The sequence below is a fragment of the Anabrus simplex genome, chromosome 2, assembly GCF_040414725.1.
Source record: "Anabrus simplex isolate iqAnaSimp1 chromosome 2, ASM4041472v1, whole genome shotgun sequence".
In the NCBI taxonomy this organism is placed as follows: domain Eukaryota; kingdom Metazoa; phylum Arthropoda; class Insecta; order Orthoptera; family Tettigoniidae; genus Anabrus; species Anabrus simplex.
This window is the reverse complement of record NC_090266.1, coordinates 141,959,650-141,978,477: the sequence shown is the minus strand read 5'-3', so window position 1 is coordinate 141,978,477 and position 18,828 is coordinate 141,959,650.

Here is an 18,828-nt window from a genome sequence, read left to right as displayed (position 1 = left end):
GCTCCTTTATCATTCACCATTTCATATGTTAGCTATGTAATACAGAACAGCGATCAACATTAAATAAACTAACAAAATCAATATACATTTTTGTGATTGCCGAAAACTCAAACTATGTAATAAAATATTCATCCCAGCCAAAACAATATAGAATGAATTTGCAGTTTATAAAAACCTCCAGTTCATCATTCATTCAAAACCATTTTCTTTCAAAACATGTTTATTTTTTGTCTCACTTCTATTCGTACATTTGATAGAATAGTTTATTTTACATTGGACGTTTCTTCCAAATAGTAATAGTAAGACATTCATGGGCTACCAGAGTCAATTAACTTTCGAAATCTGAAAGAAATCGGCAGTAATCATAGGAATTGAAAGACAGTACGAAGCGTAAGCAGAAAATGTGAACAAAGTGGCAAGAGGGGTAGTGAGGAAGTACTGTAGTACAATTGTTGTTGGTGACTAAAATTGCCAAAGTGTCATTGTGGTTGATTCGCCCAGTATGACTTCGGATCAATTGGCGGTCAGGTAATCGAGAAATCTAGATATTAGAACATCAGTTCCATTGAGGTTCAAAGAACTGAGGTGCAATCAAGATACAAGAAAAGAATCCTTTTGACAAAAAAATCTTCATACAATTTTTTATTGATATAGATGGTATACATTTGCTAGAAAATTAATCTCGGTTTTCCCTCTTCATATCTTCGAATAGTAATTTTGGTCGTAGGAGTTTACTGTTCAAGGAAAATTAGGTGTATGTCGTCAAACTTTACAGTATATTTTCCTAGATACTCATCACCGCATTATTTCATCCTATTTATAAATCATTTATTGCAATGAAATTTTTCCAGTCAAAAGTTTACACCACTATCTGTTTCAGCAATGAGCTCCGCTTACTCCAGCACCCGTGACGTCAGTATCGAAGTTTGGTAAGGAAAGCAGCCAATAAAAGCAAAGATCAAGAACAATACATCGTTGTCCGTCAAAACTAGCACTTTATTGACGTAATTAATACTTAACGAAAAAGCAAACAAACAAATATTGCTCACGTTTGACAAAACTATGAAGTCTAAGAGACAAGACCTGGGTAGTTAGAGGTTAATAAATACACATTTCATTGCATTGCACCACCACCACCCAAGTCAATCGCTTGGCAAAGCCGGGTGTAGTAGATATTCACCAACAAATCCTGTTTGTGTTGGCTCCAGTGCATTGGCAAATCAGTGATAACGAAATAACATAGAAGCTCGAAACAGTTAATTAGACGGGATTATTCTTGATTTGTCGCATTAACAACGTAACACATCTACAAAGGGAATATACCTGAAAGTGAAATCGATTTCGGTATGTGTATAGCCTATGTATGAATTTGTGCAGAATGCATTGAGCGATCACAATATGGAAACTACGAAAGAGATCTGAAAAAAACCGTGATAGACAGTGAAAAGCAAGCCAACCAATAAATATGTTCGATACGGCTTTCAACGAACAATGATTTCACAACTTGAAGTGTTTCGAATGGCTTTTGATGTGTGTTTTACAGTATTTTAGAGATACAATGGTAACACTAACCCCAATAAAACGGTAAACATTAAGTGTTGTTGCTAAATATTCTAAATCTGAACATGCTACAAAATGTTGGTCAGATATATGAGAAAACTAGATTAATTGCACAACACAGAATATTAAAATTTACGTAAAAAATGACCTCAAAGTAGCGTTTCACAAGATTTTAACGACAAATTTACATGTGGATTAATGGTGAATTAGTGGCTTATATAAACTACAAGAAACTCCAATAGATATTGCTGTGACTTGAATGAAAATTTTGGGATGTAGCTTGAGTTGTCAGCAACGAAGCGATGATGTTATATTGATTTCGTTCGTTCATTTATAGTTGATTACATTATGTATTACGCTCTTAACACAGGATATGTTTTTTATGATTTGATTTGATCCGAAGAACGTTGAAGGAACAAAGGTTTCTTCAGGTAAGTAAACATATAACTGCGAACATAACACCTCCTCTTTTATAACTTCAATAACAAACTCCTTCAATTATATCTTTGCACGTTGGGGAGAAAGTTGCTGATTATTAATAACGTGTGCTTTTTAGGTAGTACTTTATCATTGCTAGGAAATGAGTAGACTGAGATAATAAGGAAGTAGAATATAAAGGAGGCTGAAACGAAGACGGAAAATTATGGTATACACTGTATGAGAACACATCGCTTTAGAAACAAGCACTTGCGATGTAGGGAACCCACAGTCCTATTATTTTATCACGTCTAGTAGATATGCTAAAATAGCTCGAAATATAAACTTTTTCACAATAAGAATGAAAAATTTTATGTGTAAGCCTATGCATAAAATATAGAAAGCTGAGGAAATAAATATCGATGGCTTTCTTTTAAAACCTCGTATATCCCAGTGATCTCCCTACCCATTATAGTCCTTAAGACTAGTCACGCTTCCCAGCCACATATTTATATGCAGTCAATCAGAATTATTTACGTTGTGTTTACTTTCCTATACTAAATTGTAAAGGAAAATGAACCTAAAATACATTATACTGTAGGAGTGCGTAAATTCTCCATGCAGGCAACAACCCTACAATACGGTACGGTAACATCCATTTGCCTTTACACGTCAGCATAAGAAATTGAATAAAACGAAAATTAGTCTGTTGGACTGCATATGAGGTTTTAAAGTAAAGTCATCGATATATCTTTGTGTTCACTTGAGAGTATAATTCCACATAATTAAACTTAACAAGCAATTCACTTAAAAACACACTTTGATGGTATTTAAGGACAGACACATATTTCAAGCTATTGTTAGTCAGAAATATAGAACTGCAAAGAAAGGAGAAATCGTTACATCTCGAATTTTGTTTTCACTGCATTTGAAATTCGTGGAGTTCATACTTCGTAGCATGTGAATTTAGGGAAGGTAGGACGCTATTTTTTTTGCTATTTGCTTTACGTCGCACCGACACGGATAGGTCATATGGCGACGATGGGGCCGGAAAGGCCTAGGAATGGGAAGGAAGCGGCCGTGGCCTTAATTAAGGTACAGCCCCAGCATTTGCCTGGTGTGAAAATGGGAAACCACTGATAATCATCTTCAGGGCTGCCGACAGTGGGGTTCGAACCCACTATCTCCCGGATGCGAGCTCACAGCTGCGCGCTCCTAACCGCACGGCCAACTCTCCCGGTGAAAGTAAGACGTGTGAAACACATAGTACAATAATTGTTCAAAGAAAACATGAATGTGTCATATTCACTTTACATCTCAAAAAGTTCTGGTTAGGTAACCACTGATCACACTAACCACCAGTTATGTCACTGGCTGTGCTGTGTATTACAAATTCAATTGAACCCATAGTCACCAAAAGTTAAACGTTGACAGGAAGAATTATGTATATTAATTAACTAAATTTATCAATACTCAAAAACTCACCAATGTCCTAATTTACTGACACACCAGTAAGTACACCCCCTCCCGCATGGCACCTCCTGATCGTTGTACGCGGAGTAACATAAATCGGAAAAGTTCTACTGACATCACAGATCTAAATAAAGGTCTTTCAACGAAATCTGTAGAAAACAATGGAGATCACATCTATCGTGGTGTCTGTAATTGCTTTCCTGCTATTCGTTGACTCTATCCCATGTTTCTTCTCATTCTACAGTAGAGTATGTTCCATAATTTCAAATAATATATGTTAGACCAAATATCTTGTATTGTAGGACCTTCGCCTTAATTTCGGACAAACCTGGTGGATTATGGTTTGACCCAGATTACATTTTAATGCCGAACACGTCTAACCTTATTTGGCCATTTAAATTTCCCGTAAAACCTACCTTTCCCTTTGGAACTATAGGGACAGCACTGTTATTATTTGCTTCGTCATGAGGCATGTAAACATGGTTTTCCAAATAAAATCATCATATTCTGCACTGGATGATTTTGGGATAAAGGAAGGATTAATATTGCAATCGTCATCGGAAAATATATCTTACTCGTTATCATCATTGTCATCTTCATCTTCTTCTTCTCCTCCTTCTCTTCTTATTCTTCCTACTTCCTTGCATTGTTTTAGTAAAAAGAAGATCACCCCCTCCCACTATAGGCTATTGTCTTGTTATGCGTTCCTAGCCCAGGTGAGTAGCTCAGTCACTAGAGCGCTGGCATTCTGACTTCAAGTTGGCAGGTACCATTCTAGCTCATTCAGGTGATATTTGAAGGTGCTCAAATATGCCTGCTCCGTGTCGGTAGATTTACCGGCACTTACAATAACTCCTGAGGGAAAAATTCCGGTACGTCGGTGTCTCTAAAAACCGTAAAAGTAGTTAGTGGGACATAAAAACCATTATTATTACCACGATTATTTATTTTCCTAGACGTAGAAGATTCTTGCTGCATTGTTTCCAACGTGTATGAATAATTAACTAAGTAACTCTTGTTACTTTTATACCCCGTGAATTTCATCCTCGAAGTACAGAAATTGGCAACGTCTTATTCACTCACCGGTAGAAAAAAACAAAATTGCTGGGATTATGTCTCTAATGGTCACACAACTGTCCACACGTTTCTAGAAGTATATCGTCGGCTTAATTCTAAAACCTCGTATGTTATAATGTTCTTCCTACCCATTATATTCCTCAACACTGGTCACGCCTCCCAGCCACATATTTATATGCAATCCATCAGAACCTTTTTCGTAGTGTTCATTTTTCTGTGCAAACGTGTAAAGGAAAATGGACCTTACAATACAGTATTGTAGGGATGTTGTTTTCATTGCGAATTTAAGCACTGCTACAGTTTAACGTATGTACGGTTCATTTTACTTTACACGTAACCATAGGAAAATGAACACATTGAAAATTGTTCCGATGGACTGTACATCCAAATGTGGCTGGGAGGCGTGACCAGTCTTAAGGAAGAAAATGGATAGGAAGTGCATTGGGAGATACGAGGTTTTAGAAGTAAGCCATCGATATGTCTCTCAGGCACGGTATTGGGGAAGACAACTCTTATCACTGAACATAGAACCACTACCGACAACAATGGCTTACACTACGAGACCTAAAACTAAATTTCATGAAGGTACTGGTATGTTACCTCCAGCAACGCTAACAGTGTTTCCGAAGCAACAATGCGAAGAAGGAAGAGTATTTGTCATACACATACTTCTAGTTAAAGTTAAAAATGAAGTACGTAATTTCTTGCGTTTGTAATACGAACTAGGACAATTTGGTGATATTTACTCCCGTCACGTTTCTTACGCTATGCGGCGGGCAGATGTTTTCTCACAGATTTGCTCGGATTGCGTAGTGAGCACGTGATCTCATTCAGTATTCATGAAGATTAAAATAAATAAACTTCGTTAAACAAAGAATTTTACTTGGAATAAGCAGTAAACGCAACTCTAAAGAAATGATAACATGATGATTCATTTGTAACTTGAACTATGATGTGCATATCGTCGCTATTCGGGCAAATGGTCACATCTGCCAATTCTCTTCCTATCCATTGTTTCCTTAAAACTAGTCACGCCTCTCAGCCACATTTTTATATGCAGTTCATCAGAAAAATATTCGTTGTATTCATTTTTCTATGTTTATGTGTAAAGGAAAATGAACCTTACCGTACCGCACTCTAGGAATGTATGTTTTGCGTGACTTATTTATGCACTCCTACAGTGTAATGTATTTAAGGTTCATTTTCCACTGCACCTTAGCATACGAAAATGAACAGAACGAAAATTGTTGTGATGAACAGCATATCCATGTGTGGTTGGGGTGTGTGACCAGTCTTAAGGAAAATAATGGATAGGAAAAGCATTTGCCAGAGTAGCGACGATATAACTCCTTAATATCAAGTTCTTCACTGGCTGAAACCTGACAAAAGACGTAAATACCACATACTTGTATTAATACATGAACTCCTACATAGCAACTCGCCTTCCTCTAAGTTTCAATTTCTCTCCTCATTTCATAACTGCAATATTCCGTGGATCTACTCTTGCTATACCGCTTCACCATTCATCTGCGTGTAACAATTCTTTTACTGTGACCGTTTACAGACTTTGGAATTCCTTACCGTTCAGTGTCAGGGACAGTGACTCATTAACTGAATTCAAGAGTCCTTGCCGAGGTAACCAGCTGAAAGCGACCGACTGACGTGAGCACTGTACAGCTGACTGTGTGAATGGCGATAGACTGCGTTTTTCTGGTATATGTACACCCAGTCGATAGTTGTGTAATATATGCATTCACTCTGTGTGTGATGCACAGTATTCTATTTTAACTCCATTATAAATGCGAGTAAGAGTGACAGCGTGTGTGGTAGTATAATGTAATTCTACTAAATTAAAACGTAATATATCTCCACTAAGCTATTGTAAGTGTGGTTAAGTGTAAGAAAGGGCCAAGCGCCCTAACTTCGCCACTTATAAGAAGGCAAATAAATAAATAAATAAATAAATAAATAAATAAATAAATAAATAAATAAATAAATAAATAAATAAATAAATAAATAAATAAATTACCATTTCAGTGACCGACATTTAACGTATGAAATAGTGTCAACATCTGTTCATGTTATGTTTCAAGGAAAATTCATCAACATTATTTCCTCCGTGGTCGAGTTCTTATATTGAAATCCAAGTCAAAGAGAATGTTCGAGAACATAGATCATATTGTCACCCAAATAAGCAAGTTAATAAAATACAGTACAATATTAAGTAATCAAAACTATGCTGTATATAAAGCAGAATGATAAACCATTCTGAAGGGAGATTCATCAACCTGCTTTAATTTAGATGGCACTGCCAAAGCTCGGTAGATATTAAAGAAAAGTGACTTTTTGTAGAAAAACCTAGCGGCGCGCGGCTGTGAGCTTGCATCCGGGAGATAGTAGGTTCGAATCCCACTATCGGCAGCCCTGAAGATGGTTTTCCGTGCTTTTGCACTTTCACACCAGGCAAATGCTGGGGCTGTACCTTAATTAAGGCCACGGCTGCTTCCTTCCTACTCCTAGGCCTTTCCTATCCCATCGTCGCCATAAGACCTATCTGTGTCGGTGCGACGTAAAGCCCCTAGCAAAAAAAATTGTAGAAAAACTATTACGTAAGCTCATATATAATTGAACTAGCAAGATACCCGTGCTTCGCTACGGTATTATACTGAAATTTATAGTTGAATGGATATCTATTTATACATAATCCGTCAAAATTCGAGATCTGACTCGTTTTCTGAGAGATTACGGTAAGTTCCCTCCGATTTTTCAATCTTTCTTTCCAGCAATCGATTTCGTACTTCCCGGGCTAGGACCACGTATTCCACCCGGTCAGTTCGGTCCCAAAATGTTTGCCATCTTTTCCTATAAGCATTTTTAATATGGATCAAATTCTTGAGGAGATTCGGCGTGGTGTCTTCTTGGGTGCCTTGACAGTACTGAACCCGCAGCCGGACTGCATTTGTAGTCATTACCCGTCCAGACCCGTTTCCAGCGCGGTCCGCACATTTGACGACGGTCCAGAATATTATTATTATTATTATTATTATTATTATTATTATTATTATTATTATTATTATTATTACTATAGATGTTCTGGACCCCACAGCAAGATATAAGACCGCTAATTGGCGGTAAATTCCATCTGCTGTCATTGTCATTTTTGAGCACCATTGTCGCGCATGGGCAAGTACGCGAAATTTCTGGAGATACGAATGACTACTTCCGTGCATTATTGACCTTATTATAGAGGTGAACAATTGCACGTTCAATCTCATTCCTATCGTTTATTTCAAATGTGTTAACATTTTTATTTATATGCCAGAAGAATCTACTTTAATCTAAGAAGGTTCTCCAAAGGAAAAGATGGCTCTTGAAAACGAACCCAGGAAGGATTAAAAATGATCGGTTTATGATCAGAATAAGTACATTGAAAATCCACAGCCTGTTTCCAGTCATTCAACCGGATTAGGAATGGAATGAATAAGCCCCCAGTTAGTGGCGAGGATAGGAATTGTGCCGGCTGCCGAAGCCTGTCGCACTCCTCTGGGGCAATGATTAATGAATGACAAATGAAATTAAATGATGTTGGAGGGTGTTGCTGGAATGAATGATGACGGGGAAAACCGGAGTACCCGTAGAAAAACCTGTCCCGCCTCCGCTTTGTCCAGCACAAACCTCACATGGAGTGAACGGGATTTGAACCACGAAACCCAGCTGTGAGAGGCCATCGCGCTGCTGCCTGAGCCACGGAGGCTCCTTATAAGTACATTAATAACAGTAAAAGCAATTGGTCCCACCTCCGTTTTTACCCCACCGCGGTTAAGTTGACTTACGCCCCCCTCCAAAAAAAAGAAGGCGTGTTTCTTTATGTTTAAAGGAGATTCCAAATACCAATGTTCACGTGTGTTTACTTCAGTTTTGAGATATAAGTATTCCCATAAAAATAATTCACTTTTTTTCACTTACTTTCACACTCCCCCCCTTAAGTTAATTTTCCGGGAAAAATGTTTGTTTCTTTAATAGTAAAGGATAGAGCCTCCTTGGCTCACAGCGCGTCGGCCCCTCACCGCTGGATACCGAGGTTCAAATCCCGGTGACTCCATGTGAGAATTGTGCTGGACAAAGCGGAGGCGGGACAGGTTTTTCTCCGGGTACTCCGGTTTTCCCTGTCATCTTTCATTCCAGCAACACTCTCCATTATCATTTCATAGCATTTATCACTCATTAATAAATCACCTTGGGAGTGGCGACCCCATTGTGATAACAGCCTATATAAGTTTCATTCATTACATCCCTGCCCCGCCAATGACTGGAAAACAGGTTGTAGGTTTTCATTTTCAATTGTAAAGGATCTTCTAAATACCGATTATCTTCAGTTTTTGAGATATGTGTCCTCATGAAACGAATTCAACTCCTTTTCACACCCGCCCCCAAAAATGATTCCCGCCCCCCCCCCAAACGCGTCGTTTTATTTTAAAAAAAAAGGTCTAAATACCAATTTTCACGTCTGTATCAACTTTAGTTTTTATTAGATATAAGTATCCTCATACAATTAATTCAATTAATTTTTCTATTTTCACCCCCCTCCCTTCATTGGATTTTCCGAGAATACCGGTTTCTTTACTTCAACAGGAGATTCTAAATACCAGTTTTTACGTCTGTAACATTTTAAGTTTCTGAGATATACTATAGATATAGTCTTTCTAAAAATCACCCCAATTTGTCACTCCTGTTTAACCCCCATTAATTAGATTTTCCAAAAACAAAAAAGTAAATGTTTCGGTATTTTGAAAGGAGGTTCCATATACTAACTGTCTGGTCTGTTAATATCTTCAGTTTCTGAGATATAAGTATCCTCATTAAAGGCATTCAACCCATTTTCACTCCTTTTCACCCCTCCTATTGGGATTTTCCGAAGACAAAAAATAAGTGTTTCTTTATTTTAAAAAGTGATTCTAAGTACCAATTTCTACGTCTGTAAAATTTTACAGTTTCCAGATATAGATACACTCATTTTCAAAATTCACCCCACTTTTCACCCCCCCCCCCCCACTATTTGGATTTTCTAAAAAAGTACGTTTTCCTTTATTTTTAAAGGAGGTTACAAATTTAAATTTGCATGACATCAGTTTTTGAGATATAAGTCTCCTCATGAAAGGTGTTCAACCCATTTCCCCCCTACTTTTCACCCCCTTCATGGGATTTTCCGAAAAAAAGTTACGTGTTTCTTTATTTTGAAAGGAGATTCTAAATACCAATTTTTACATCTGTAAACGTTTACAATTTTGAGATATAGACACATTCATTTTAAAAATTAACCCCCCTTTCAACCCCCCACTGTTTGGATTTTCTAAAAACAAAAAATACATGTTTCTTTATTTATAAAGGAGATCCAAAATACCGATTTTCAGGTCTGTAACATCTTCAGTTTCTGAGATATAAGGATCCTTATTAAAGGCATTCAACCATTTTTCACCCCCTTTCAATCCTCCTATTGGGATTTTCAGAAAACAAAAAAATACGTGTTTCTTTATTTTAAAAGGAGATTCTAAATATCAATTTTTTCATGTGTAAACTTTTAAAGTTTTGAGATATAGATACACTCGTTTTAAAAATCTACCCCTTTTCACCCCCCAATATTTGGATTGCCCAAAAGCAAAAAAAAATATATATTCCTTTATATATATTTCCCAAATACCAATTTTCAAGTCTGTAATATCTTCAGTTTCTGAGATATAAGTATCCTCATTAAAGGGATTCAACCCATTCTTCACTCCTTTTCGCCCCTCCGATTGTGATTTTCCGAAAACAAAAAAATACGTGTTTCTTTATTTTGAAAGGAGATACTAAATACCAATTTCTACGTTTAAAAACTTGTACAGTTTTGAGATATAGCTACACTCATTTTAAAAATTAACCCCCCCGTTTTCACCCCCATTATTTGGATTTCCCCAAAATAAAAAATACGTGTTTCTTTATTTTTAAAGGTGGTTCCAAATTTAATTTTTTATGACTATAACATCTTCAGTTTTTGAGATATAAGTGTCCACATAAAAGGTGTTCGACTGTTTCCCCCCCCGCCTTTTCAACCCCCTTCATCGGATTTTCCGAAAACAAAAAAATACGTGTTTCTTTATTTTTAAGGGAGAAATCAAATACCAATTTTTATTACTCTAAACCTTTAAGTTTTTGAGATATGGATATTCCCATTTTAGAAATTAACCCCCCTTTTCACCCCCTTAGCGACTGAATATCCAAAAATCCTCCCTTAGCGAGCACCTACATGTTAATATGAATGTATCCCCAAAATTTCATTTCTCTATGTCCAGTAGTTTCGGCTCGGCGATGCTGAATCAGTCAGTCAGTCAGTCAGTCAGTCAGTCAGGACAAGTTACTTTATATATATAGATGATAATGCTTTATTATATTAGTTCTACAGTGCTATCATTTCTTCACAACGAAGCGTTTCTATCCAACGATTATAATTGCAGAACTAAATGCAATCAAAGTGTATTTATTTTTGTTTGCAGTCATATAAAACAATAAAACTATTGTAACAGCTATTGAGTAACAAGGGCCGAAAGGGAGGTAATTATGAAAGTTCGGAAACAAATACGTGAAACAATAATTTCGCCCGTGTAACGTTACGTCTAGTGCACTTGCTTAATGTTCGTAACGGAATGTTACAACGTCTCTTCCTCAACCAGGGCCTGCTCCTAGCAATTCTCTTTTGATGACTGGCAGCCCCCACCCCTTGTCCCTGGTTCACAGCGCCTAAGGAGCTAAAGTATCATGTTATAACAATGTCAGAAATAATCATAAATCGTAGTTTAATTATAGGGTTAATGGTTTTCTAGAATATGGTTTGAAAGATATTTCAATTACTTCCATATAGTGAAAAATACTGTATTTTCCTTTCATTGGCACCAAACGCTTAAATATTAGGTGCTAAAATTAAGTAAACTTTTACGACAGTTTCATTGTTTTATATGACTGTAAACAAAAATAATTACACTTTGTTTGCATTTAGTTGTTCTGCAATTGCAATCGTTGGATAGGAACGCTTCGTTGTGAAGAAATGATAGTAATGTCGAACTAATATAATAAAACAGTATCATTCAATTATATATGAGGGAAATGTATATAAAGTGACTAATATGAATATGGGACTTGTCACTACTGCGATCAACCACGCTACGCCGCTCGCCTGTTCGTGTGTGTATTTCACTGAGGTGCTGCTGTCCTCCTCCATGGCTAAATGTGCTGGCCTTTAATCCAAGGGTTCTCGGATTCGATTCCCGGCAGTGCTGGGTATTTTAACCTTCATTGGATAATTCCGATGGCTCCGGAGCCGGGGTTGTTGTGCCGTCTTCATTAGAATTCGTCATAGCTAGGGCCCATCCTTCCAGACGCATAGGTCGCCTCTAAGGCGTCAACTCTATAGATTTACACCAGGCCCCTACGGAGGCCACCCACTCTCTGCTGTACAATATTTAATTTCATGTTATGTTGAATTATCATATTTTTACTTAAATAATATTAAGTTGAACACACTGGGCTCAGTTAATTTTTTTTTTGCTATTGGCTTTACGTCGCACCGACACAGATATGTCTTATGGCGACGATGGGAAAGGAAAGGGTTAGGACTGGGAAGGAAGCGGCCGTGGCCTTAATTAAGGTACAGCTCCAGCATTTGCCTGGTGTCAAAATGGGAAACCACGGAAAACCATCTTCAGGGCTGCCGACAGTGGGGTTCGAACCTACTATCTCCCGAATACTGGATACTGGCCGCACTTAAGCGACTGCAGCTATCGAGCTCGGTGGGCTCAGTTAAGGACATACACTATTCAAACAGTCAACAACATCCATGAAATGTCCGACTCGTTGGCTGAACGGTCAGCGTACTGGCCTTCGGTTCAGAGGGTCCCGGGTTCGATCCCCGGCCTGGTCGGGGATTTTAAACCGTAATTGGTTAATTCCATTGGCACGGGGCCTGGGTGTATGTGTTGTCTTCATCATCATTTCATCCTCATCACGACGCGCAGGTCGCCTACGGGAGTCAAATAGAAAGACCTGCACCTGGCTAGCCGAACCCGACCTGGGATATCCCGGCACTGAAAGCTATACGACATTTCATTTCATCCATGAAATAATCGATATCATTCAAGAATCAGTCGATATATCCTCGTTGCCGGGACAAAACCTCCTATGTGATAATATTTTTGGAGATATACTGACCCGCAGCACATACATTATGAAGAGCGAGAATGCCTTGACCATTTTCACACAATATTGCACCTTAGATGACAGAACCTTACCGGCCAAAGTTCTAAGCTAAAATATTTCACATAGGAGGTTTTGTCCCGGCAGCGACGATATATATTGGATCATTCGCATGAAACTTTATAGCCATCTGGTAAGTGCCTAAGTAATGTTAACTGTTTTTCATGCATTGAGAAAGGTTTTCGGAAGTCATACTACCAGTGTTAGTTTTAAGAATTCAAATATAACAATGGCCCGCTCTGTCATCAATTACTCAAGTTTAAAATTACTTTGGGAATGTTGTAGAATTTCAAGGAGAGAAAAATCCCCAGTTGAATAGATGATTATTTAAAGGAATTATTCTTAAAAATTTGTTTCACGTCGCACCGATACAGAGAGGTCTTATGGCGACGAAGGGACAGGAAAGGGCTGGAAGTGGGAAAGAATCGCCCGTGGTCTTAATTAAGGAAAACCGGGAAAACCATCTTCAGGACTACTGACGGCGGGGTTCGAACCCACTATCTCCCGGATGCAAGCATATTACTGCGTGCCCCCTAACTGCACGGCCAATTCGCTCGCTGATGACTTAAAGGGGCCTAGCATATACGTCATCCACCAAATCGAATAGAAAACTCAGTTCACCATGATTAACATAGACTTTCATGACCTACAAACCCACAAAATATCTTCCATTACTGCCATAAAAGAAGGGCTGCCTGGCCAAGGCGGTAAAGGCGTGAACGGTTCACCCTGAAGGACGTGGCTTCGTTTCCCCATCAGGAAGTCGAAAAGTTTAAGAAACGAGATTTCTACTTCCAGAGGTGCATATTGTCATGATGTTCACGCAGACCACTCCAGAAATGAGTACTAGGTTAATTACTGAGGGCAAAGGCGTCCCCTCCAAGTGCAGGTTGCCTACGGGAGTCAAATGAAAAGACCTGCACCTGGCGAGCCGAACCCGTCCCGGCACTAAAAGCCATACGACATTTCATTTCATAGGTTTAAGAAATTCCGGTCATGTGATACACTCCGAGGTGGGAGACCACAGGTCCCGGATGACGAGGCTCTGAAAGAGGCCATGGAGGAGGACAGCAGTGAAGCATGTGGGGTGCTCGCCTAACGCCTGCAGGTGTCTGTAGAACAGTCTGAATTCATCTGCACCGCATAGGGAAGGCGTTCAAGTTGGGCTAGTTGGTAGCCTACACTCTGTCCGAAGTCAACAAGCAACAGCTGGTGATAGGCTGGACGAAAGGGGCTTAGGCAAGAGGACCCCGTGTGTGCAGTGATCCAGCACGGCATTGCGCGGTCACATGTGGTGCGAAAGGTCAGGGATGAGACACCGTCTTAACTGGGAGAACAAAGCGAGTTGGCCGATGCGCAGTTTTGAGTTTGCATTCGGGACATTGAGGGTTCGAAGCCCACTGTCAGCAGCCCTGAAGATGGTTTTACGCTGTTTCCCAATTTCACATCAGGTAAATGCTGGGTCTGTACGTTAAATAAACCCTCGGCCACTTCCTCCCCAATCCTAACCTTCCGCTGTCCCATCGTCGCCATAAGACCTATCTGCGTTGGTGCGACGTTAGGCCAATTGACAAAAAAATAAATCGAATCCGGTGCTCTTTGAACCGATGGCCTCAACGCTGACCATTCAACCATTGAGTTGCACTATTTATGCACTCCTACAGTATAATATATTTACGTTTCATTTTCCTTTACACATTGGCATAGGAAAATGAACATAACGAAAATTATTTTCATGGGCTGCATATAAATATGTGGCATGACCAGTCTTAAGGAATATAATGGGTACGAAGTGCAATGGGACATGCGATGTTATAAAAAAAATCCACCAATATGGCACATACCGTCGGACCTCAAGTTAATCGCCATCGGGGTCTGGCACCATACCCCAACGTACCTCCAAACTACAGCATGCCCGAGCCATAAAAGGACAGAGCCTTGAGTGCTTGTCGCAATTCTTCCTCGCTTGCGAAAGGTTTCCCACGAAGGTGGCTGTCAGTGACGGAAGAGTTGTTGAGGCAAGGCGTATGGGCTGTACGGTGTTAGACGCAGTGTCTCCCGGTTTTAATTTTATTTTTTTGTCAATTGGCCTGACGTCGCACCAACGCACTGGGTGTTTGTGTTTGTCCCAAAACGTTTCTCTTCATATTCAGACAACACACTACACCACCAACCACCACAGAAACATGCCATAGTGATTACCTCCCTCCATATAGGGTTGGCGTTAGGAAGGGCATCCGGCCATAAAACAGGGCCAAACCCACATTTGGGACAAAGTTCGCACCCGTGACCATACAGGTGTGGGGAAAAGGCGGTAGAAAAAGAAGAAGAAGAGTGCTTAAATTCGCCATGCAAACAACATCCCTACAATACGGTATGGTAAGGTCGATTTCCTTTATACATTACCATAGGAAAATGAACTCAACGAAAGTCATTCTGATGGTCTGTATATAAATATGTGGCTGGGAAGCGTTACCAGTCTTAAGGAATATAATGGGTAGGTAGAGTATTGGTCATACGAGGTTTTAAAAGAAAGCCATCGATATGCTGTGTACACTTTTATTTCTGGCAATCCAAAACGGCAAGAACTTTCATACATACATACATACATACATACAGTACATACATGGAAGTGTGTGAGAGATAAAAATATAACCCATCCCTTCTCTCATCTATATCCACCGCTATGAAATATATATCGATGGCTTTCTTTTAAAACCTCGGAAATCCAAATGTTCTTCCTACCAATTATATTCCTTAAGACTGGTAAAGCCTCTCAGTCACATAATTATATGCAGTACATCAGAATGACTTTCGTTGAGTTCATTTTCCTATGCCACCGTGTAAAGGGAAATGGACCTTCTTCCTTTCTTAATCTGCTTATCCTCCAGGGTTGGTCTTTCCCTCGGACTCAGCGAGAGATCCCACCTCTACCACCACAAGGGCAGTGTTCTGGAGCATGAGACATTGAGTCAGGGGATACAACGGGGGAGGATGACCAGTACCTCGCCCAGGCGGCCTCACGTGCTATGCTGAACAGGGGCCTTGGTGGGGAATGGGAAGATTGGAAGGGATAGACAAGGGAGAGGGAAGGAAGCGGCAGTGGCCTTTAGTTAGGTACCATTCCGGCATTTGCCTGGAGGAGAAGTGGGAAACCACGGAAAACCACTTCCAGGATGGCTGAGGTGGGAATCGAACACTCCTCTACTCAGTTGACCTTCCGAGGTTGAGTGGACCCTGTTTCTGCCCTCGTACCACGTCTCAAATTTCGTGGAAGAGCCGGAAATAGAACCCGGGCCTCCGGGGGTGGCAGCTAATCACACTAACCACTACACCACATTGGCGGATGAAATGGACCTTACCATACCGTATTTTAGGAATGTTGCTTGCATGGCGAGTTTACGCACTCCTACAGTATAATGCATTTAAGGTTCATTTTTCTTGACACAACAGCATAGGTAAATGAACACAACGAAAATTATTCTGATGGACTACATATACATATGTGGCTGGGAGGCGTGACCAGTCTTAGGGATTGTAACAGGTAGGACGAGCGTTGGGATACTCGATATTTTAAAAGAAAGCCATCGATATTATCCTCTAGGGGCCAATGACCTAGAAGTAATGTCCCTTTAAATATCATTAATAATAATAATAATAATAATAATAATAATAATAATAATAATAATAATAATAATAATCATAATAATCACATTTATCATCACAAATCATCACGTTTGTGTTACTTATTTTCTCAGCATCTTTCACACTCTTTATTTTATATTTATTTGCTGAATCACTCATTCTTCAATTTTGTTATTAATCTTGAACATTGTTAAATTTTGTCATCTCCCCAAAGTATATTTCGGAAACCTTATCTTGTGCTGACCTGTTGAATGGGGCGGATGGTTCTTTAGGCTCCTCATAGCCATCATGCAGTGCCCAATAACGTTCCAGATATGAAATACACTGTTAAAAAATATCCACTTGATTCTTAAAAATGTGAAATGTTCTCTAAGCACGCGATATCATGAGCGGTTTCTGAGATTATAGTGCCTAGGAATGTTGGAACACAGGCAATTACCTTATCCAGTATTATAAGATGGAGCACGACTATGCTCCTTACAGAGGTACAGCATATCTTGTTTTTAATTTTGAAGACTTCACGTCAGTTATTTCCAAGAAACAGTTGCAGAGTTGTGGGCGAGAATCAATACGAAACTTTCAGCTTATAACGATAATAGTCCCAGGGCAGGTTGTACAAGGTATTAAGCTTCGTTATCATTTGGCATGTAGACAACATAATCTCTGACTCGACTGTACGAACTGTGACATTGTGATATCTAGTGTATCGTGGCGTAATGTGCTGCTGTGATTGCTGCAAATTTCTCAACTCACTCAAGAACTCCGTACGGAACAAAGTTCCTTTCTTAACTCATTAGATATTATGAAGTTTTCAAATGCTCTTACATTGTGGCCTTTTTCAAAAAATGGTAAGGTGATGATCTGTACAATATACGAAGCTCATCAGCGGTGCGTATTAAATAGTCAGCTGCAAGTGAAGTACTACTACCTTCAGAGAGAATTCTTGTTAAGGTAAACAAACTTAGTAAACATGTCCATACTAAGAAGAACTAGACATTCCGAGGGCTTAGTGTGAAACTAATTTACCTGTAACTATAAAATTGGCATTTTTAGCTCTTCACAGCAGTCGATTTTAAGTGTGTTCTCCTAATTGGCGACCAAGCAGTTCCGAGTAGTCTTGTATATCGATGGCTTACTTCTGAAACCTCGTATGTCCCAATGCTCTTCCTATCAATTATATGCCTTTAGACTGGTCACGCCTCCCAGCCTCATATTTATATGCAGTCCACCGGAATAATTTTCATTGTGTTCATTTTCCTGTGCTAGTGTGTAAAGGAAAATAGACCTTACCGTACCGTATTGTAGGGACGTTGTTTGAAAACGAAATTACGCACTGCTACAACATAATGTATTTAAGGTTAATTTTCCTTTGCACACACCCATAGGCAAATGAGGACAACGAAAATTGTTGTGATGGGCTGCATATTCATATGTGGCTGGGAGGCGTGACCGATCATGAGGAATATAATAGATAGGAAAATCACTGAGACATACGAGGTTTTAGAAGTAAGCCGTCGATATAATCCAATTTGTAATTTAAACACGATGACAAATTACGAATGAAATTTTGTTGCGAATAAAACTTCAGGACTTGAATGTGAAGGAAATACATGGATCCAATGCCATAATTTCTAAATTTTGATTAATAAGCAGAATCAGACAGATAAGAAAGGGGATATGTCCTAATGCTCTTCCCACCCATTTTATTCCTTCAGACTGGTCACGCTTCCCAGCCACCCATTTATAAGCAGTCCATCAGAATAATTTTCGTTGTGTTCATTTTCCTATGATAACGTATGATCGTATTGTAGGGATGTTGTTGCATGGCAAATTTGCGCACTCCTACAGTATAATTTGTTTAAGGTTAATTTTCCTTTACACCTTCGCATTGGAAATTGAACATAACTATAATTATTATTATGGGATGCATATACATATGTGGCTGGGAGGCGTGACCAGTCTTAAAGAATACAATGGTAGGAAGAGCATTGGGACATACGAGGTTTTAGAAGAAAGCCATCGATATGTGTTGTAATAGCGGTGAGAAGATTGAAGAATAGATTATTTCCTTTATGAGTGAAATTTTAGTTCCTAAAGAAACAATACATTTGTATTTATTCAGAAGTGGAATATCAAACAATGGCGTATTTTAAAATTAAAAGTTATTTCGGTACTCTTGAGCAGTTTAAATTTTTAATTGCGTTAGTTTCACACTCATCTTTCGATTTCCAACTGCGTGTACGGTGTGTTCAATTACAATTTCACTTAAATTCCTCGTAAATTCCATTCTGTGTAGAATACGTTTAGGAGACTGAGCGAGAAACTCTATTGCTGAATGAGTGTTGGTGGTACTTTTAACGGTATTTGGAAGTT